The following is a 22,475-nucleotide window of genomic DNA, read 5'->3' as shown; positions in this document are numbered from 1 at the left end:
GGATTTTGGAGTCGTGTGATGGGTGAGAGGATGGGGATTTTGGCTGGGCGGGATGGCTGAGAGGATGGGGATTTTGGATGGGCGGGATGGGTGAGAGGATGGGGATTTTGGATGGGTGGGATGGCTGAGAGGATGGCAATTTTGGATGGGCGGGATGGCTGAGAGGATGGGGATTTTGGCTGGGCGGGATGGCTGAGAGGATGGGGATTTTGGATGGGCGGGATGGCTGAGAGGATGGTGATTTTGGAGGGGTGGGATGGCTGAGAGGATGGGGATTTTGGCTGGGCGGGATGGCTGAGAGGATGGGGATTTTGGCTGGGCGGGATGGCTGAGAGGATGGGGATTTTGGATGGGCGGGATGGCTGAGAGGATGGCAATTTTGGATGGGCGGGATGGGTGAGAAGATGGGGATTTTGGATGGGCGGGATGGCTGAGAGGATGGGGATTTTGGAGGGGTGGGATGGCTGAGAGGATGGGGATTTTGGATGGGCGGGATGGCTGAGAGGATGGTAATTTTGGATGGGCGGGATGGGTGAGAGGATGGGGATTTTGGATGGGCGGGATGGCTGACAGCATGGGGATTTTGGATGGGCGGGATGGCTGAGAGGATGGGGATTTTGGATGGGCGGGATGGCTGAGAGGATGGGGATTTTGGAGGGGTGGGATGGCTGAGAGGATGGGGATTTTGGAGTGGTGGGATGGGCGAGAGGATGGTGATTTTGGAGTGGTGAGATGGGCGAGAGGATGGGGATTTTGGAGTGGTGTGATGGGTGAGAGGATGGGGATTTTGGATGGGCGGGATGGCTGAGAGGATGGGGATTTTGGAGGGGTGGGATGGCTGAGAGGATGGGGATTTTGGAGGGGTGGGATGGCTGAGAGGATGGGGATTTTGGAGGGGTGGGATGGCTGAGAGGATGGGGATTTTGGATGGGCGGGATGGCTGAGAGGATGGGGATTTTGGATGGGCGGGATGGCTGAGAGGATGGGGATTTTGGCTGGGCGGGATGGCTGAGAGGATGGGGATTTTGGCTGGGCGGGATGGCTGAGAGGATGGGGATTTTGGAGTGGTGAGATGGGCGAGAGGATGGGGATTTTGGAGTGGTGTGATGGGTGAGAGGATGGGGATTTTGGATGGGCGGGATGGCTGAGAGGATGGGGATTTTGGAGTGGTGAGATGGGCGAGAGGGTGGGGATTTTGGAGTGGTGTGATGGGTGAGAGGATGGGGATTTTGGATGGGCGGGATGGCTGAGAGGATGGGGATTTTGGATGGGCGGGATGGCTGAGAGGATGGGGATTTTGGATGGGCGGGATGGCTGAGAGGATGGGGATTTTGGATGGGCGGGATGGCTGAGAGGATGGGGATTTTGGCTGGGCGGGATGGCTGAGAGGATGGGGATTTTGGATGGGCGGGATGGCTGAGAGGATGGGGATTTTGGATGGGCGGGATGGCTGAGAGGATGGGGATTTTGGATGGGCGGGATGGCTGAGAGGATGGGGATTTTGGATGGGCGGTATGGCTGAGAGGATGGGGATTTTGGATGGGCGGGATGGCTGAGAGGATGGGGATTTTGGCTGGGCGGGATGGCTGAGAGGATGGGGATTTTGGAGTGGTGAGATGGGCGAGAGGATGGGGATTTTGGAGTGGTGTGATGGGTGAGAGGATGGGGATTTTGGATGGGCGGGATGGCTGAGAGGATGGGGATTTTGGCTGGGCGGGATGGCTGAGAGGATGGAGATTTTGGATGGGCGGGATGGCTGAGAGGATGGGGATTTTGGATGGGCGGGATGGCTGAGAGGATGGTGATTTTGGAGGGGTTGGATGGCTGACAGGATGGGGATTTTGGCTGGGCGGGATGGCTGAGAGGATGGGGATTTTGGCTGGGTGGGATGGCTGAGAGGATGGGGATTTTGGAGTAGTGTGATGGGTGAGAGGATGGGGATTTTGGCTGGGCGGGATGGCTGAGAGGATGGGGATTTTGGATGGGCGGGATGGGTGAGAGGATGGGGATTTTGGATGGGTGGGATGGCTGAGAGGATGGCAATTTTGGATGGGCGGGATGGCTGAGAGGATGGGGATTTTGGCTGGGCGGGATGGCTGAGAGGATGGGGATTTTGGATGGGCGGGATGGCTGAGAGGATGGTGATTTTGGAGGGGTGGGATGGCTGAGAGGATGGGGATTTTGGCTGGGCGGGATGGCTGAGAGGATGGGGATTTTGGCTGGGCGGGATGGCTGAGAGGATGGGGATTTTGGATGGGCGGGATGGCTGAGAGGATGGCAATTTTGGATGGGCGGGATGGGTGAGAAGATGGGGATTTTGGATGGGCGGGATGGCTGAGAGGATGGGGATTTTGGAGGGGTGGGATGGCTGAGAGGATGGGGATTTTGGATGGGCGGGATGGCTGAGAGGATGGTAATTTTGGATGGGCGGGATGGGTGAGAGGATGGGGATTTTGGATGGGCGGGATGGCTGAGAGCATGGAGATTTTGGATGGGCGGGATGGCTGAGAGGATGGGGATTTTGGATGGGCGGGATGGCTGAGAGGATGGGGATTTTGGAGGGGTGGGATGGCTGAGAGGATGGGGATTTTGGAGTGGTGGGATGGGCGAGAGGATGGTGATTTTGGAGTGGTGAGATGGGCGAGAGGATGGGGATTTTGGAGTGGTGTGATGGGTGAGAGGATGGGGATTTTGGATGGGCGGGATGGCTGAGAGGATGGGGATTTTGGAGGGGTGGGATGGCTGAGAGGATGGGGATTTTGGAGGGGTGGGATGGCTGAGAGGATGGGGATTTTGGAGGGGTGGGATGGCTGAGAGGATGGGGATTTTGGATGGGCGGGATGGCTGAGAGGATGGGGATTTTGGATGGGCGGGATGGCTGAGAGGATGGGGATTTTGGCTTGGCGGGATGGCTGAGAGTATGGGGATTTTGGATGGGCGGGATGGCTGAGAGGATGGGGATTTTGGAGGGGTGGGATGGCTGAGAGGATGGGGATTTTGGCTGGGCGGGATGGCTGAGAGGATGGGGATTTTGGCTGGGCGGGATGGCTGAGAGGATGGGGATTTTGGAGTGGTGAGATGGGCGAGAGGATGGGGATTTTGGAGTGGTGTGATGGGTGAGAGGATGGGGATTTTGGATGGGCGGGATGGCTGAGAGGATGGGGATTTTGGAGTGGTGAGATGGGCGAGAGGATGGGGATTTTGGAGTGGTGTGATGGGTGAGAGGATGGGGATTTTGGATGGGCGGGATGGCTGAGAGGATGGGGATTTTGGATGGGCGGGATGGCTGAGAGGATGGGGATTTTGGATGGGCGGGATGGCTGAGAGGATGGTGATTTTGGAGGGGTCGATGGCTGAGAGGATGGGGATTTTGGCTGGGCGGGATGGCTGAGAGGATGGGGATTTTGGCTGGGCGGGATGGCTGAGAGGATGGGGATTTTGGAGTGGTGAGATGGGCGAGAGGATGAGGATTTTGGAGTGGTGTAATGGGTGAGAGGATGGGGATTTTGGATGGGCGGGATGGCTGATAGGATGGGGATTTTGGCTGGGCGGGATGGCTGAGAGGATGGGGATTTTGGATGGGCGGGATGGCTGAGAGGATGGGGATTTTGGATGGGCGGGATGGCTGAGAGGATGGTGATTTTGGAGGGGTGGGATGGCTGAGAGGATGGGGATTTTGGCTGGGTGGGATGGCTGAGAGGATGGGGATTTTGGCTGGGCGGGATGGCTGAGAGGATGGGGATTTTGGAGTAGTGTGATGGGTGAGAGGATGGGGATTTTGTCTGGGCGGGATGGCTGAGAGGATGGGGATTTTGGATGGGCGGGATGGGTGAGAGGATGGGGATTTTGGATGGGTGGGATGGCTGAGAGGATGGCAATTTTGGATGGGCGGGATGGCTGAGAGGATGGGGATTTTGGCTGGGCGGGATGGCTGAGAGGATGGGGATTTTGGATGGGCGGAATGGCTGAGAGGATGGTGATTTTGGAGGGGTGGGATGGCTGAGAGGATGGGGATTTTGGCTGGGCGGGATGGCTGAGAGGATGGGGATTTTGGATGGGCGGGATGGCTGAGAGGATGGGGATTTTGGATGGGCGGGATGGCTGAGAGGATGGTGATTTTGGAGGGGTGGGATGGCTGAGAGGATGGGGATTTTGGAGTAGTGTGATGGGTGAGAGTATGGGGATTTTGGCTGGGCGGGATGGCTGAGAGGATGGGGATTTTGGATGGGCGGGATGGGTGAGAGGATGGGGATTTTGGATGGGTGGGATGGCTGAGAGGATGGGGATTTTGGCTGGGCGGGATGGCTGAGAGGATGGGGATTTTGGATGGGCGGGATGGCTGAGAGGATGGGGATTTTTGCTGGGCGGGATGGCTGAGAGGATGGGGATTTTGGATGGGCGGGATGGCTGAGAGGATGGCAATTTTGGATGGACGGGATGGGTGAGAAGATGGGGATTTTGGATGGGCGGGATGGCTGAGAGGATGGGGATTTTGGAGGGGTGGGATGGCTGAGAGGATGGGGATTTTGGATGGGCGGGATGGCTGAGAGGATGATAATTTTGGATGGGCGGGATGGGTGAGAGGATGGGGATTTTGGATGGGCGGGATGGCTAAGAGCATGGGGATTTTGGATGGGCGGGATGGCTGAGAGGATGGGGATTTTGGATGGGCGGGATGGCTGAGAGGATGGTGATTTTGGAGGGGTGGGATGGGTGAGAGGATGGGGATTTTGGATGGGCGGGATGGGTGAGAGGATGGGGATTTTGGATGGGCGGGATGGCTGAGAGGATGGTAATTTTGGATGGGCGGGATGGCTGAGAGGATGGTGATTTTGGAGGGGTGGGATGGGTGAGAGGATGGGGATTTTGGCTGGGCGGGATGGCTGAGAGGATGGGGATTTTAGATGGGCGGGATGGCTGAGAGGATGGTAATTTTGGATGGGCGGGATGGGTGAGAGGATGGGGATTTTGGATGGGCGGGATGGCTGAGAGGATGGGGATTTTGGAGGGGTGGGATGGCTGAGAGGATGGGGATTTTGGATGGGCGGGATGGCTAAGAGGATGGTAATTTTGGATGGGCGGGATGGGTGAGAGGATGGGGATTTTGGATGGGCGGGATGGCTGAGAGGATGGGGATTTTGGATGGGCGGGATGGCTGAGAGGATGGGGATTTTGGATGGGCGGGATGGCTGAGAGGATGGGGATTTTGGATGGGCGGGATGGCTGAGAGGATGGGGATTTTGGATGGGCGGGATGGCTGAGAGGATGGGGATTTTGGAGGGGTGGGATGGCTGAGAGGATGGGGATTTTGGATGGGCGGGATGGCTGAGAGGATGGGGATTTGGATGGGCGGGATGGCTGAGAGGATGGTAATTTTGGATGGGCGGGATGGGTGAGAGGATGGTGATTTTGGATGGGCGGGATGGCTGAGAGGATGGGGATTTTGGATGGGCGGGATGGCTGAGAGGATGGGGATTTTGGATGGGCGGGATGGCTGAGAGGATGGGGATTTTGGAGGGGCGGGATGATGGCTGAGAGGATGGGGATTTTGGATGGGCGGGATAGGTGAGAGGATGGGGATTTTGAATGGGCGGGATGGGTGAGCGGATGGGGATTTTGGATGGGCGGGATGGCTGAGAGGATGGGGATTTTCGATGGGCGGGATGGCTGAGAGGATGGGGATTTTGGATGGGCGGGATGGCTGAGAGGATGGGGATTTTGGAGGGGTGGGATGGGTGAGAGGATGGGGATTTTGGAGGGGTGGGATGGGTGAGAGGATGGTGATTTTGGAGGGGTGGGATGGGTGAGAGGATGGGGATTTTGGAGGGGTGGGATGGGTGAGAGGATGGTGATTTTGGATGGGCGGGATGGGTGAGAGGATGAGGATTTTGGAGGGGTGGGATGGGTGAGAGGATGGTGATTTTTGATGGGCGGGATGGGTGAGAGGATGAGGATTTTGGAGGGGTGGGACGGGTGAGAGGGTGGTGATTTTGGAGGGGTGGGATGGGTGAGAGGATGGTGATTTTGGAGGGGTGGGATGGGTGAGAGGGTGGTGATTTTGGAGGGGTGGGATGGGTGAGAGGATGGTGATTTTGGAGGGGTGGGATGGGTGAGAGGATGGTGATTTTGGAGGGGTGGGATGGGTGAGACGATGGTGATTTTGGAGGGGTGGGATGGGTGAGAGGGTGGTGATTTTGGAGGGGTGGGATGGGTGAGAGGATGGTGATTTTGGAGGGGTGGGATGGGTGAGAGGGTGGTGATTTTGGAGGGGTGGGATGGGTGAGAGGATGGTGATTTTGGAGGAGTGGGATGGGTGAGAGGATGGGGACTTTGGAGGGGTGGGATTGGTGAGAGGATGGTGATTTTGGAGGGGTGGGAAGGGTGAGAGGATGGTGATTTTGGAGGGGTGGGAAGGGTGAGAGGATGGGGACTTTGGAGGGGTGGCATTGGTGAGAGGATGGTGATTTTGGAGGGGTGGGATGGGTGAGAGGATGGTGATTTTGGAGGGGTGGGATGGGTGAGAGGATGGGGACTTTGGAGGGGTGGGATGGGTGAGAGGATGGGGACTTTGGAGGGGTGGGATTGGTGAGAGGATGAGGAGTTTGGAGGGGTGGGATGGGTGAGAGGATGGGGATTTTGGATGGGCGGGATGGGTGAGAGGATGGGGATTTTGGATGGGCGGGATGGTTGAGAGGATGGTGATTTTGGATGGGCGGGATGGGTGAGAGGATAGGGATTTTGGAGGGGTGGGATGGGTGAGAGGATGGTGATTTTGGAGGGGTGGGATGGGTGAGAGGATGGTGATTTTGGATGGGTGGGATGGGTGAGAGGATGGTGATTTTGGATGGGTGGGATGGGTGAGAGGATGGTGATTTTGGAGGGGTGGGATGGGTGAGAGGATGGTGATTTTGGATGGGTGGGATGGGTGAGAGGATGGTGATTTTGGATGGGCGGGATGGGTGAGGATGAGGATTTGGAGGGGTGGGATGGGTGAGAGGATGGTGATTTTGGAGGGGTGGGATGGGTGAGAGGATGGTGATTTTGGATGGGCGGGATGGCTGAGAGGATGGGGATTTTGGATGGGCGGGATGGGTGAGAGTATGAGGATTTTGGAGGGGTGGGATGGGTGAGAGGATGAGGATTTTGGAGGGGTGGGATGGGTGAGAGGATGGGGATTTTGGATGGGCGGGATGGGTGAGAGGATGGGGATTTTGTATGGGCGGGATGGGTGAGAGGATGAGGAATTTGGAGGGGTGGGATGGGTGAGAGGATGGGGATTTTGGATGGGCGGGATGGGTGAGAGTATGAGGATTTTGGATGGGCGGGATGGGTGAGAGGATGGGGATTTTGGATGGGCGGGATGGGTGAGAGGATGAGGAATTTGGATGGGTGGGATGGGTGAGAGGATGGGGATTTTGGATGGGCGGGATGGGTGAGAGGATGGGGATTTTGGATGGGCGGGATGGTTGAGAGGATGGTGATTTTGGATGGGCGGGATGGGTGAGAGGATGGGGATTTTGGAGGGGTGGGATGGGTGAGAGGATGGTGATTTTGGAGGGGTGGGATGGGTGAGACGATGGTGATTTTGGATGGGTGGGATGGGTGAGAGGATGGTGATTTTGGATGGGTGGGATGGGTGAGAGGATGGTGATTTTGGATGGGTGGGATGGGTGAGAGGATGGTGATTTTGGAGGGGTGGGATGGGTGAGAGGATGGTGATTTTGGAGGGGTGGGATGGGTGAGAGGATGGTGATTTTGGATGGGTGGGATGGGTGAGAGGATGGTGATTTTGGATGGGCGGGATGGGTGAGGATGAGGATTTGGAGGGGTGGGATGGGTGAGACGATGTTGATTTTGGATGGGTGGGATGGGTGAGAGGATGGTGATTTTGGATGGGCGGGATGGCTGAGAGGATGGGGATTTTGGATGGGCGGGATGGGTGAGAGTATGAGGATTTTGGAGGGGTGGGATGGGTGAGAGGATGAGGATTTTGGAGGGGTGGGATGGGTGAGAGGATGAGGATTTTGGATGGGCGGGATGGGTGAGAGTATGAGGATTTTGGATGGGCGGGATGGGTGAGAGGATGAGGATTTTGGAGGGGTGGGATGGGTGAGAGGATGGGGATTTTGGATGGGCGGGATGGGTGAGAGGATGGGGATTTTGGATGGGCGGGATGGGTGAGAGGATGAGGAATTTGGAGGGGTGGGATGGGTGAGAGGATGGGGATTTTGGATGGGCGGGATGGGTGAGAGTATGAGGATTTTGGAGTGGTGGGATTGGTGAGAGGATGAGGATTTTGGAGGGGTGGGATGGGTGAGAGGATGGGGATTTTGGATGGGCGGGATGGTTGAGAGGATGGTGATTTTGGATGGGCGGGATGGGTGAGAGGATGGGGATTTTGGAGGGGTGGGATGGGTGAGAGGATGGTGATTTTGGAGGGGTGGGATGGGTGAGACGATGGTGATTTTGGATGGGTGGGATGGGTGAGAGGATGATGATTTTGGATGGGTGGGATGGGTGAGAGGATGGTGATTTTGGATGGGTGGGATGGGTGAGAGGATGGTGATTTTGGATGGGTGGGACGGGTGAGAGGATGGTGATTTTGGAGGGGTGGGATGGGTGAGAGGGTGGTGATTTTGGATGGGTGGGATGGGTGAGAGGATGGTGATTTTGGAGGGGTGGGATGGGTGAGAGGGTGGTGATTTTGGAGGGGTGGGATGGGTGAGAGGATGGTGATTTTGGAGGGGTGGGATGGGTGAGAGGATTGTGATTTTGGATGGGTGGGATGGGTGAGAGGATGGTGATTTTGGATGGGCGGGATGGGTGAGGATGAGGATTTGGAGGGGTGGGATGGGTGAGAGGATGGTGATTTTGGAGGGGCGGGATGGGTGAGGATGAGGATTTGGAGGGGTGGGATGGGTGAGAGGATGGTGATTTTGGATGGGCGGGATGGGTGAGGATGAGGATTTGGAGGGGTGGGATGGGTGAGAGGATGGTGATTTTGGAGGGGTGGGATGGGTGAGAGGATGGTGATTTTGGATGGTCGGGATGGGTGAGGATGAGGATTTGGAGGGGTGGGATGGGTGAGAGGATGGTGATTTTGGAGGGGTGGGATGGGTGAGAGGATGGTGATTTTGGATGGGTGGGATGGGTGAGAGGGTGGTGATTTTGGATGGGTGGGATGGGTGAGAGGATTGTGATTTTGGATGGGTGGGATGGGTGAGAGGATGGTGATTTTGGAGGGGTGGGATGGGTGAGAGGGTGGTGATTTTGGAGGGGTGGGATGGGTGAGAGGATGGTGATTTTGGAGGGGTGGGATGGGTGAGAGGATGGTGATTTTGGATGGGTGGGATGGGTGAGAGGATGGTGATTTTGGATGGGCGGGATGGGTGAGAGGATGGGGATTTTGGATGGGCGGGATGGGTGAGAGGATGGTGATTTTGGATGGGCGGGATGGGTGAGAGGATGGGGATTTTGGATGGGCGGGATGGGTGAGAGGATGGGGATTTTGGATGGGCGGGATGGGTGAGAGGATGGTGATTTTGGATGGGTGGGATGGGTGAGAGGATGGTGATTTTGGATGGGCGGGATGGGTGAGAGGATGGTGATTTTGGATGGGCGGGATGGGTGAGAGGATGGTGATTTTGGATGGGTGGGATGGGTGAGAGGGTGGTGATTTTGGATGGGTGGGATGGGTGAGAGGATTGTGATTTTGGATGGGTGGGATGGGTGAGAGGATGGTGATTTTGGAGGGGTGGGATGGGTGAGAGGGTGGTGATTTTGGAGGGGTGGGATGGGTGAGAGGATGGTGATTTTGGAGGGGTGGGATGGGTGAGAGGATGGTGATTTTGGATGGGTGGGATGGGTGAGAGGATGGTGATTTTGGATGGGCGGGATGGGTGAGGATGAGGATTTGGAGGGGTGGGATGGGTGAGAGGGTTGTGATTTTGGATGGGTGGGATGGGTGAGAGGATGGTGATTTTGGATGGGCGGGATGGGTGAGGATGAGGATTTGGAGGGGTGGGATGGGTGAGAGGATGGTGATTTTGGAGGGGTGGGATGGGTGAGAGGATGGTGATTTTGGATGGGCGGGATGGGTGAGAGTATGAGGATTTTGGAGGGGTGGGATGGGTGAGAGGATGGGGATTTTGGATGGGCGGGATGGCTGAGAGGATGGGGATTTTGGAGGGGTGGGATGGCTGAGAGGATGGGGATTTTGGATGGGCGGGATGGCTGAGAGGATGGTGATTTTGGAGGGGTGGGATGGCTGAGAGGATGGGGACTTTGGAGGGGTGGGATGGGTGAGAGGATGGTGATTTTGGAGGGGTGGGATGGCTGAGAGGATGGGGATTTTGGATGGGCGGGATGGCTGAGAGGATGGTGATTTTGGAGGGGTGGGATGGCTGAGAGGATGGGGATTTCAGAGGAGTGGGATGGGTGAGAGGATGGGGATTTCAGAGGAGTGGGATGGGTTAGAGGATGGGGATTTCAGAGGAGTGGGATGGGTGAGAGAATGGGGATTTCAGAGGAGTGGGATGGGTGAGAGAATGGGGATTTCAGAGGAGTGGGATGGGTGAGAGAATGGGGATTTCAGAGGAGTGGGATGGGTGAGAGAATGGGGATTTCAGAGGAGTGGGATGGGTGAGAGGATGGGGATTTCAGAGGAGTGGGATGGGTGAGAGGATGGGGATTTCAGAGGAGTGGGATGGGTGAGAGGATGGGGATTTCAGAGGAGTGGGATGGGTGAGAGGATGGGGATTTCAGAGGAGTGGGATGGGTGAGAGGATGGGGATTTCAGAGGAGTGGGATGGGTGAGAGAATGGGGATTTCAGAGGAGTGGGATGGGTGAGAGGATGGGGATTTCAGAGGAGTGGGATGGGTGAGAGGATGGGGATTTCAGAGGAGTGGGATGGGTGAGAGAATGGGGATTTCAGAGGAGTGGGATGGGTTAGAGGATGGGGATTTCAGAGGAGTGGGATGGGTGAGAGAATGGGGATTTCAGAGGAGTGGGATGGGTGAGAGAATGGGGATTTCAGAGGAGTGGGATGGGTGAGAGAATGGGGATTTCAGAGGAGTGGGATGGGTGAGAGGATGGGGATTTCAGAGGAGTGGGATGGGTGAGAGAATGGGGATTTCAGAGGAGTGGGATGGGTGAGAGGATGGGGATTTCAGAGGAGTGGGATGGGTGAGAGAATGGGGATTTCAGAGGAGTGGGATGGGTGAGAGGATGGGGATTTCAGAGGAATGGGATGGGTGAGAGAATGGGGATTTCAGAGGAGTGGGATGGGTGAGAGAATGGGGATTTCAGAGGAGTGGGATGGGTGAGAGGATGGGGATTTCAGAGGAGTGGGATGGGTGAGAGAATGGGGATTTCAGAGGAGTGGGATGGGTGAGAGGATGGGGATTTCAGAGGAGTGGGATGGGTGAGAGAATGGGGATTTCAGAGGTGTGGGATGGGTGAGAGGATGGTGATTTTGGAGGGGTGGGATGGGTGAGAGGATGGGGATTTCAGAGGAGTGGGATGGGTGAGAGGATGGGGATTTCAGAGGAGTGGGATGGGTGAGAGGATGGGGATTTCAGAGGAGTGGGATGGGTGAGAGAATGGGGATTTCAGAGGAGTGGGATGGGTTAGAGGATGGGGATTTCAGAGGAGTGGGATGGGTGAGAGAATGGGGATTTCAGAGGAGTGGGATGGGTGAGAGAATGGGGATTTCAGAGGAGTGGGATGGGTGAGAGAATGGGGATTTCAGAGGAGTAGGATGGGTGAGAGGATGGGGATTTCAGAGGAGTGGGATGGGTGAGAGAATGGGGATTTCAGAGGAGTGGGATGGGTGAGAGGATGGGGATTTCAGAGCAGTGGGATGGGTGAGAGAATGGGGATTTCAGAGGAGTGGGGTGGGGAAGAAGAGAAGGTCGTTGGAAAATTGCATTTCTACGGAGAAATCTGTGCTGTTTTCCTGATGATCCAAGCTTCGTTATATCTATGCCGGAAGCTGTATGGGACAGTGTCGAGGCCGGTATGTCCAGTCTGAAACAATTAACCCACGGATGGAAGAAACAAATGCTTTGAGGAGTGTATGTACAATTGTATATGCATTCCGCTGGGTGTGCGATGGAAATTCAGCTGCGAATAACAATGTGAGCAAATTTCCTCCTGGGATATGGAAAGGCACGAGGAGGAAACACCAAAAGGCTTGTGTTTGCATTTCTCGCCGTGGATAGTTAATTAATAACCTCGTGTGAACAAAAGAGGTGAATTTATCTTCGACATGCTGCTCACATGTTGGCGCTTTCGCTGCCTGGACTGTTAGTGCGTGTTACGTGACATATATAGTGAGGCCATATGGCCTCCCACACGTCTTTGGACAAGAGTCCTGCACATGGGCAGTCATATATATATATATGGACAGCACACCGTCCACGTTGAGGCTCTCACACATCAACGACATTACAAGTACGAAGGGCTGTCTACATGTCCCACCCACATGTACAAAGCAACTTTCACTCCTCATCCAAATCAAAACCAACTTGGAAATACCTGTGATCTATCTATTGTTTTTGACCCATCCGAAGCAGGTATATAAGAGCTACGTATAATCCCTCTTCATACCATAAAATATGTAAATTATATGCACAGGTTTATGCACATCATTATTCCGTGGCATCTGCGAGGGTCATATATACATTGAAGTTGTTTTAGGTAATATTATTATTTCACAATCGCCTCTAAACTGGCTTGCCCAATTTGGAATCCCGACCCAGTTACAAAGGGTCATCCCATATGGTGTTTCACAACCATATGGGATGACGTAGCAGGGTGATTCATCAATATGTGTGCGCCGTCTCTCGGATGGACGTTTAATTGGGCGTACCGTCTCCGGCATTAGTCGGTGGACGTTAAAGATCCCATGGTGTCCTTCGCAAAGAGTCGGCGAGCTATCTCCAGCACCACGGCCAAATTTACAAATTCCTGCGAAACTACTTTGTCGAACGTCAGTCTTGGCCAGCCGGTTCGTGAAAGACTCGGGCCAAGATTCCCCTGGTAAAACCCACAACGACATCGGACTAGTTGTGGCCATCCGTTGAAGAAGAAGAAGAAGAAGAGGAAAATAATTATTTTTTATTTAAGGTTTATTTTAGCACCCTTCTGGATGGGTCTGTTCAACCTTCTGTGGTGGGATCCTGGTGGAATGACACATTATCTCCAAAGGTGTACATGTAAAGGTGGAGAAGCTCGATATTATACTCTCATTCTATGATAATTAACAAAGATGTAAAATACAGTATAATATGTATTATCCAGATAGGATTAAAGGCAAATGTCTAAATGAGTGCAAAGGTGTGCACATGCAGGGATGAAAACATGGGTGTTTCAGGTACAGATATACGTTGAATCTGTTAACGACATTTTCAACTTTTTTAATGCAAAAATCAGCCAACTGTGTTTTACTTGTTTGCCTCTCACCCTTATACCACAAACTTACAAATGTAACGCCAGCGATATATACAGCGTATCTCAGAATTATGTAACCCAAAAGCTTTCGTAGATGTCTATCCTTCCATTTCTCATCGCTGCTAGAAATGCCTAGACGTTGCTGGTGGTCATTTTGAGCATCTGTCCGAATACATTTGTTATTCTGCTTGCCCTGCATGCAAATAACTTCCTGTCTTGAATCATTTTTCGCCAATTTATAGTTAGCAAAATGGGGTGACATAATTCTGAGGCACCCTGTGTATATATACATATATATAATTTATATATATATATATATATATATATATATATATATATATATATATATATATATATATATATATATATATATATATATATATATATACACACTGTGTATATATATATATATATATATATATATATATATATATATATATATATATATATATATATATATATATATATATATATATATATATATATATACAGTCACGTGAAAAAGTAAGTACACCCCATTTAAGTTTTGACTTTTTCAACATATTTCAACATACAGCTATTTGATCTTCATTTGAACAATATTGATAGATAAAGGTGATATAATGTAACAAATATCATGAAACATTTACATTTTGTAGTCCATTGTATAATTTAAATAAATATAAATGTAAATTTCGCATGTGGAAAAAGTAAGTACACCCCGACATTTATCACTACTTCAAATACCTAAAATTAGAATCAGGTGCACCAGCTCAGGTGCAAATGATTAGAACATCGTTAGAGAGGATCTTGGAGGAACCTGTCTTAGTTAAACCTCAGACATTTAGTTTGGTTTGCTCTTTGTTGTTGAAGTGTGCGGCATCACCATGCCTAGATCAAAAGAGCTCTCTGAGGCCTTCAGAAAGAAGGTTATTGATGCCTACGAGTCTGGGAAGGGATTTAAAAAGATCTCCAAACAATTTGAAATCAATCATTCGACTGTCCAGAAGATCATCTACAAGTGGAGAAGATTCCAAACAACTGCCAACTTGTTCAGGCCAGGCCGCCCCAGCAAATTCAGCCCGAGAGCAGTACGCAAGATGCTGAAAGAAGTCTCTATGAACCGCAGAATGTCATCACGGGACCTACAGGTAGCTCTTGCCACTGTTGATGTCAAAGTGCACGAGTCTACCATTAGAAAGAGGCTGCGCAAATTTGATCTACATGGGAGGTGTGCCAGGAGGAAACCTTTGCTGTCCAGAAAGAACATCAGGGCAAGACTAAAGTTTGCCAATGAACACCAAGGCAAAGACCAGCACTTCTGGAACAATGTGCTCTGGACAGATGAGTCAAAGGTAGAGCTATTTGGCCACAGTACCAGAAGACATGTTTGGCAAAAACCAAAGACAGCATTTGACCACAAGAACCTGATACCAAATGTAAAGCATGGTGGTGGAAATATTATGGTTTGGGGCAGCTTTGCTGCATCAGGGCCTGGGCAGCTCACCATCATATAATCCACTACGAATTCTTCATTGTACCAGAGGGTGCTTGAGGATAATGTGAGGCTATCTGTCAGAAAGTTGAAGCTCAACCAAAGGTGGACCTTGCAACATGACAATGACCCTCAACATACCAGTAAATCCACCAAGGAATGGCTGAAAAGAAAGAAATGGAGGGTTCCGGAATGGCCAAGTCAAAGCCCGGATCTAAATCCCATCGAGATGTTGTGGGGGGATTTGAAACGAGCTGTGCATGCAAGAAACCCCTCAAACATCGCACAGCTGAAAGAATTCTGCATGGAGGAGTGGGCAAAAATTTCTCCCAGTCGATGTCAGAGACTGGTAGACAGTTATTAGAAACGCCTACTTGAGGTTGTTTCTGCCAAAGGGGGCAATACCACCTATTAGAGCCAAAGGTGTGCTTACTTTTTCCACATGCAAAATTTGCATTTATGTTTATTTAAATTATACAATGGACAACAAAATGTAAATGTTTCATGATATTTGTTATATTATATCACCTTTATCTATCAATATTGTTGAAATGAAGATCAAATAGCTCTATGTTGAAATATGTTGAAAAAGTTAAAACTTTACATGGGGTGTACTTACTTTTTCACGTGACTGTATATATAACCTTGACATCTCTTGGACTACAGTGAGTTTCTCATTTGTACATTTTCAACATATATGTATTTATATATATATAAATAACTGTGCATTTATCTGTGTTGTCTTGTTGCTGAACTACTCCTTCAGCCAGATGTATTGGCAGATGTATTGGTTTGGCAGATGTGTTGGTTTGGCGTAGATGTTTGGCATAGTGAAATCATGCCAAACCATCCAGTATGCACCTACCTCTCCCATGTATTTGTCCGAAGGGTGTTTTTTTTTTTTAATTGAAAAAAAATTCAACTTAAACCTTCAACTTCAATTACAAATACATGTGTGCAAAATAAGTGTTTGTATCATAATTGGTTTAAATCATGACAACACAGCAACTCACGGCAGTCATGATCCTCAGTTAAAACAAGTCTGTGCCTCTTTAGCGATGTGTGGTGAGGGGAGTGCAGTAAACTGATTCATGCTTGTATATATATTGGTTGTTGGTATATAGGTATAGGTATATTGGTTGGTATATAGAGCCCTGGTGTTGGGCTAGCGGCTAGGGTGCCAGCTTAGGATCCTAGGATCCTGGGTTTGAATCCCGGTCGATCGCTGAATTAACGCCAGGGGGGTTGACTCAGCTTGTCATCCTTCCGAGGTCGGCTAATTGAGTACCAGTTCACTGGTAATTCCCTGCTTGTCGTAAAAGGCGACAAACAGGGTTGGCGGCAGGAAGGGCATCCAGCCGTAAAACATTGCTTCAAAAAGGGGACCGAAAAACAACAACAACCACGGTCCCCGAAAAAGGCCAACCCCTGCTTGCAGGGGAAAAATGGCCTCTAAAGGTGTTTTTTTTTTTTCTTCAATATATATTGGTGTTGGGCTAGCCCTGGTGTTGGGCTAGCGGCTAGGGTGCCGGCTTAGGATCCTAGGATCCTGGGTTCGAATCCCGGTCAATCGCTGAATTAACGCCAGGGGGGTTGACTCAGCCTGTCATCCTTCCGAGGTCGGCTAATTGAGTACCAGTTCACTGGTAATTCCCTGTTTGTCGTAAAAAAGGCGACAAAAAGGGTTGGCAGCAGGAAGAGCATCCGGCCGTAAAACATTGCTTCAAAAAGGGGACCGAAAAACAACAACAACCACGGTCCCCAAAAAAGGCCAACCCCCGCCTTGCGGGGAAAAATGGCCTCTAAGGGTGGTTTTTATATATATTATACAGTATATATATATATATCTATCTATATATATATAACTGTAAGAAATAGTAGAAACTCCACAGTACGAGCAGGGCGTCTCATTTGCATTGAATAAATAATCGTTAGATTAAATAAGACGCGGACGTAGCTTCAGGACGTCGATCTTTAATTGTCGACAAGCTTTCGACCAACAAAGGTCTTCTTCTGAGATTTCTCTCTTCTTCTCAGAAGAAGACCTTTGTTGGTCGAAAGCTTGTTGACAATTAAAGATCGACGTCCTGAAGCTACGTCCGCGTCTTATTTAATCTAACGATTATATATATATATATATATATATATATATATATATGTATGTATATGTATGTATATATATATATATATGCCTATATATATGCCTATATATACACATATGTACATGTGTATCTACAGTCGTGGCCAAAAATATTGGCACCCTTGCACTTTTTGCAAATAATGCACCATTTCTTCCAGAAAATTGTTGGAATGAAAAAATATTTTGGTTTCCACATATGTATTTCCTTGGTTTGCAGTGGAACAAAACAAAAAAACCTGAAAAAATTACTAAATCTTAGCTTATTCCACAAAGAAATCCTAAAATGGTTGAACTCCTTGAACATTTGAATCCATGAATCCTTGAACATTTCTTGAACATAAAAATCCTTGAACATTTCAAGCAGGTGATTCTCCTTTACTTTGGAATTGAATTCACCTGTCGTGAGTTGCAGGTGCCTGCAATATAAAAATCACTCATTCAACCAGTTTGAATAGAGAAAGGGAGTCATTCTGATGTTTTGTGTCACTGTCTATACCCCAATGAGCATGGAGAAAAGAAAGAAAACCAGAGAATTGTCTGAGGAGGTCAGACACAAGATTGTACCCAAGCATGGACACTCTCAAGGCTAGAAGTCCATCTCCAGAGACCTTGATGTTCCTGTATCCACCGTATGCAATGTTGTTAGGAAGTTTAAGGCCCATGGCACTGTAGCCAACCTCCCTGGACGTGGCCACAAGATAAAACTTGATTGAAGATGGCAGCGAAGGATTGTTCGAATGGTGGAGAAAGCACCTCGATCAACTGCCAAACAGATTCAAGCTGACCTTCAGACACAAGGTACGTCAGTTTCAACTCACAACATCCGTCGCCAACTCAATGAAAGGGTGTTCTATGGTAGTAGACCCAGGAGGACCCCACTGCTGAGAGAGGGACATAAAAAAAAAGTCCGACTGGATTTTGCCAAAACACACCTGAACAAGCCAAAATCCTCCTGTGGACAGATGAGACCAATTTAGAGCTTTTTGGTAAAGCACATCATCTCTATGTTTACAGAAAACAAAATGAAGCCTTCAAAGAAAAGAACACCTTCCCTGCAGTTAAACATGGAGGAGGTTCAGTGATGTTTTGAGGTTGCTGTGGTGCCTCTGGCACTGGGTGCCTTGAATGTGTGCATGGCATCATGAAATCAGGAGATTACCAAGGCATTTTGTAGCACAATGTTCAACCCAGTATAAGAAAGCTGGGTCTCTGTCGAAGGAGATCCTGTGTGGAGATCTGTGGGACCTGTGTGGACCTGTGTGGAGATCTGAAAACAGCAGTTGGGAGAAGGCACCCTTCAAATCTGGAAGAAATAGAGCAGTTTGCACAAGAAGAGTGGGCAAAACTGCCAGTAGAGAGGTCTAGGAAGCTCATTCATGGTTACAGTAAGCACTTGACTTGACTGCATTTATTGACTTGACTTGACTGGTTACAGTAAGCACAGTAAGTCACTTGACTGCATTTATTTTGTCCAAACGCTGTGCTACCAAATATTAAGTCGAGGGTGTCAATAATTTTGTCAATACTATTTCTTTTTATATGCTGATTTAAAAGGATATATTAAGTTCTGAATCAAAAACAAAGGTTCTGTAATATTAACAGTGAAATAAAGAATTGTGGAGACCAAATACTTTTGTCAATTTCAACTTATTTTTGGAGAAAATTATAAGTTATTTGAAAAAAGTGCAAGGGTGCCGATATTTTTGGCCATGACTATGAAATCAAGTAAACACACACACACACACACACACATATATATATATATATATATATATATATATATATATATATATATATATATATATATATACATACACACACATATACATTATATGTATATGTATATACACTGTATTTGCCATTTTTCCCGCTGATCTTTGTGTTGCGAGGGTTTCCTCTTATACACAAAGAGCTTTGCCCTCATGAGAGACATAAAGATCTTCACATACATCTCTTGGCTATTTGAAGAAGCGCCAGAGCACTGCCCCTGCCAATTAATGGTGCCGTGCTCAGAGAGCACGGGCAGAATGCATTGCTTCATCGTATGGACTCAGAATGTGGACCACGGGCCGGCCACCCGTCGTTAAGCACTTGGCCCCCTAACTAGGTTTTCATTCTAATTCTATCCCGGTTAATAATTCACGGTTTGCGCGCTTAGCGACGTTGCTATCGTAACGGGTGCTATATATTGGCGTTGCTGCCTCGTCTCTGTCGAAGTGTTACCATCGAGGAAAGTCGTTCAATTCGCTCCCCTTGGCCGGACTTGGCTCTAAATCCCTCATCAAATATTGAGAGCGATCAAAACTCGACAAGCGCTTTCACAATACGATACACGCACACAGCGTGTGCGGGGCGCTAACCCGACACACGCCAAGAGCCCGTATATATCATGTTCCTTTCCAGCTTCTCTAGCAGATTCAAACACTAACAGAGAACAGAGTGGGAGGAGGGGAAAGAAGGGTGGAGTTACTGCTCTTAAACGGAGCACCGAAATGACCCATGAAAAGCTTCAATATATATATATTGTGTGTGTGTAATATATTGTGCACAAAATTAATTGTGCAAATATTCAATATATATATTGTGCAAAATGGCCTTTCATTGTTTCTGTGTGTGTTTGTGTGTGTGTGTATTTTCTATATTTTGATGTACCAAATTGTACCACACACTTTGCAGAGCCTTGGTGCGACCAAAGCAGTTTATTAGCATGGGTCGTTTGCCATTGCCTTCCAAGCGTTCTTTGTCCATGCTCTCTCCTCACGTCAAGCAAGGAAGCAGTACGTACCATTTTAAAAGTATTTTGTATGACTCGGCTGAGGATAAGAACCATTGACGTCTCACACTCATAGCAGACGCTCTAACCATTCCGCCACCAAGACTGGTTATATATATATATATATATATGTATACGTGCCATCCCTCCATAGAGTACTAGAGCACTCTCTGATGTGTATATATATATATATATATATATATATATATATATATATATATATATATATATATATATAACATTATATATTAATTTATTTATATAGTTATTTATATATATATATATATATATATAATATATATATATATATATATATATATATATATATATATATATATATATATATATATATATATAAAACACATTACAAAGAACGTAAATATACATGCATAGACATACACACATTCATATGATCCACAGTTCTCTGTACATCTTTCAGCATAGGTGAATGCAGACGATATTATGAGTATAAAAAAGAGAGATGTTAATAAAGGCAGTTTTTTTTATTTAATTTTTTTTTATTTGGAATTAGAACGGACCAATTGCCGAGCGAAGCACGTGAGCATGAAACCCCCACACGCGCTCTGGCCGAGCAGCCGAGCGAGGGAGTGTGCTGGAGATAAAAAAATATATAAAGAGCGCAGGAGCTAGAGGCGTTGCTCAGATCCCTCCCTTGGACTCTCTACACATTTATCACCGTAACTGACGCGGTTACTGGCGAGCCGCGCCTCACGCAACCCTGTATACCGCGCCGTCCGAGATGGATGTCCGAAAGAGGTATTTACGTTTTCACTGAATGTTCATTAGGGCGGTGAGTTATAGCTCTATACTCGACGCGCTTCCTACAATAGACACCTCGCATCGTCACATTTGCTCTGCGATATTTCTCAACGATAACCATTTCCCATCAGATCTGTTCAAGTTTAGCGCTATAAGTTTTAACGCGCCGCGTGACGCCGTCTTCAGTTTGTTTCTGCCCCTTCCCAAGCCCCAAATAGTCTTTTATATACGAGGAACTCCACAATATATTTATGCTTTTCTGACGTGGTGGTATAATCTAATAGAAAATATGTTGGTACTTTTTATAAGAACTCGGTAGGTTTCTTTCAAATTTATGGATATGCATTGCAGATCCGCCCAACGGGGATTGATGTTTTCCCAATTCCTTTCAAGATAAACAATACATTATTAATCAATTAAGAGGAAAATTATATTATTCCAAATGCATATTGTGAACCGATGAATCACGATAGCTTTGGGAGTACAATATATAAATATGTGACCTCCTTTAGGACATCCATTGAACCATTATTTAGCCGCTCGATTCAAATGGTCTACGACTCTCTTAAAGGGAAAATGCGCGTGGAAAATAGTTTTGCAGCCAACGCTAGTGGTTGAGATGGGCTCTCAATGTTGCCATTGTCATTTTGGGTTGCAAGCTCAGGGCATCGAGCCTAATGCGAGCATCCAGAGTGACAATGTTAAATGGCATCCGTTTCCGAAAAATGTGCTCTCTGGAAGGCGATCGGAGGTCGTGCGGGTTGTGCTCCAAGCTTTCGGCCATGGTGGGCCCGCAGGGCCTTTTCCAACAAACCTCCGCTGATGAGTCTAGCAGCATCGGGCGATTAATAATTTACTCGACTATCGGTTGGCTATTGAACATCTACCAAATATGCATGTGGAGAAGAAGGCTGCAGAAAATACGGGAATAAAGAAGAAAATGCAGCTAGGTTGAAAGAATAGAGAAGTTAAAAAGAAAAAGAAATGCTTGGTGTTGAAACAGTTATAAAGGGAAGGACAAAAGAAACCCCCTACCCCTCTCCCCCACACCAAAAAAGGAAAAGTATAGTTAAAAAGCTCTAAGGAAGAGATAACAAGAAAGAAAGAGAAGATATATCCCCCAAAAAAAGAGCCAAAGACGCATCGAAAAGTGACAGAGAAATAAACACACAAAGGTTTCAAAATGATTCACATATCGATATCCGAGTTATGATATTAGTAAAAGTGCCCACTTGGAACCGTCACCAAATACCTCGGAGCCCATTGATGTCAAAGGCCTATGCATGGCCAAAGGCCTGTATTATCACAACATGGCAGTGAATCATGACACGCACCTTACTACATATACCTTGGATCACAAATTCAATGTGCAATCTTAAATGTGGATCAAATGGAAAATAAATCTTCCGTGGGAATTTTCGTGGCTTCAAAAGATAACGGCTTCTTCTTGAGTTGTGCCATTATTGGGGCACTAATCTAGCTTGTGAAAACGCATCGTGTACGATGATGCAGCCCAGAAGATGCAGGGTGTAACGGGAAAAAGTCGTTACCAATTCATTAGTGGCCGCTCGCAGCGCTGGGTATACGAGCATGTCGTCCCACACTCAGCCTTTCCAAAGGGAATCTACATAAAACGTGCTGCTCTCCTCGATATCATTCTTTTGTTTGCCTTTACATTCGTGTCCATTGCCTTGTCCTAAAGTTGTCAAACTTTTTATTTCAGGTGCCTGCAAGGAACATAACGTCACATTGAGGTCCTCACTACGAGGTGGCGTTCCCCATGGTAAGGTTCGTGTACTATAACTGTTATCTATCTTATCTTCTTTTAAGATCTGTGATTATACTCCTGCACCTA

The 22,475-nt window shown here is 48.8% G+C and overlaps 1 protein-coding gene across 3 annotated transcripts in view; it reads left to right on the top strand.

Annotated features, from left to right (window-relative positions):
- LOC137437566 (homeobox protein Hox-A2) overlaps positions 1 to 22,475 on the top strand; it is a 51,841-nt gene that overhangs the window by 8,771 nt on the left and 20,595 nt on the right. For 2 of the 3 annotated variants that reach the window (XM_078787088.1, XM_078787084.1), the window contains exons 3-4: positions 19,744 to 19,844; positions 22,344 to 22,403. The gene's annotated coding sequence lies outside the window, so the exon portion shown is untranslated. Of the gene's footprint in view, positions 1 to 19,743; positions 19,845 to 20,372; positions 20,618 to 22,343; positions 22,404 to 22,475 lie in introns of all 3 variants that reach the window. The other variant, XM_068132017.2, reaches the window with a different exon arrangement.

This window comes from Myxine glutinosa, chromosome 1 (genome assembly GCF_964187855.1).
Source record: "Myxine glutinosa chromosome 1, kmMyxGlut1.1, whole genome shotgun sequence".
NCBI classification, from domain to species: Eukaryota; Metazoa; Chordata; class Myxini; order Myxiniformes; family Myxinidae; genus Myxine; species Myxine glutinosa.
Note: the sequence above shows the minus strand (reverse complement) of the source record. Positions and strands in the feature narration are given on the sequence as shown.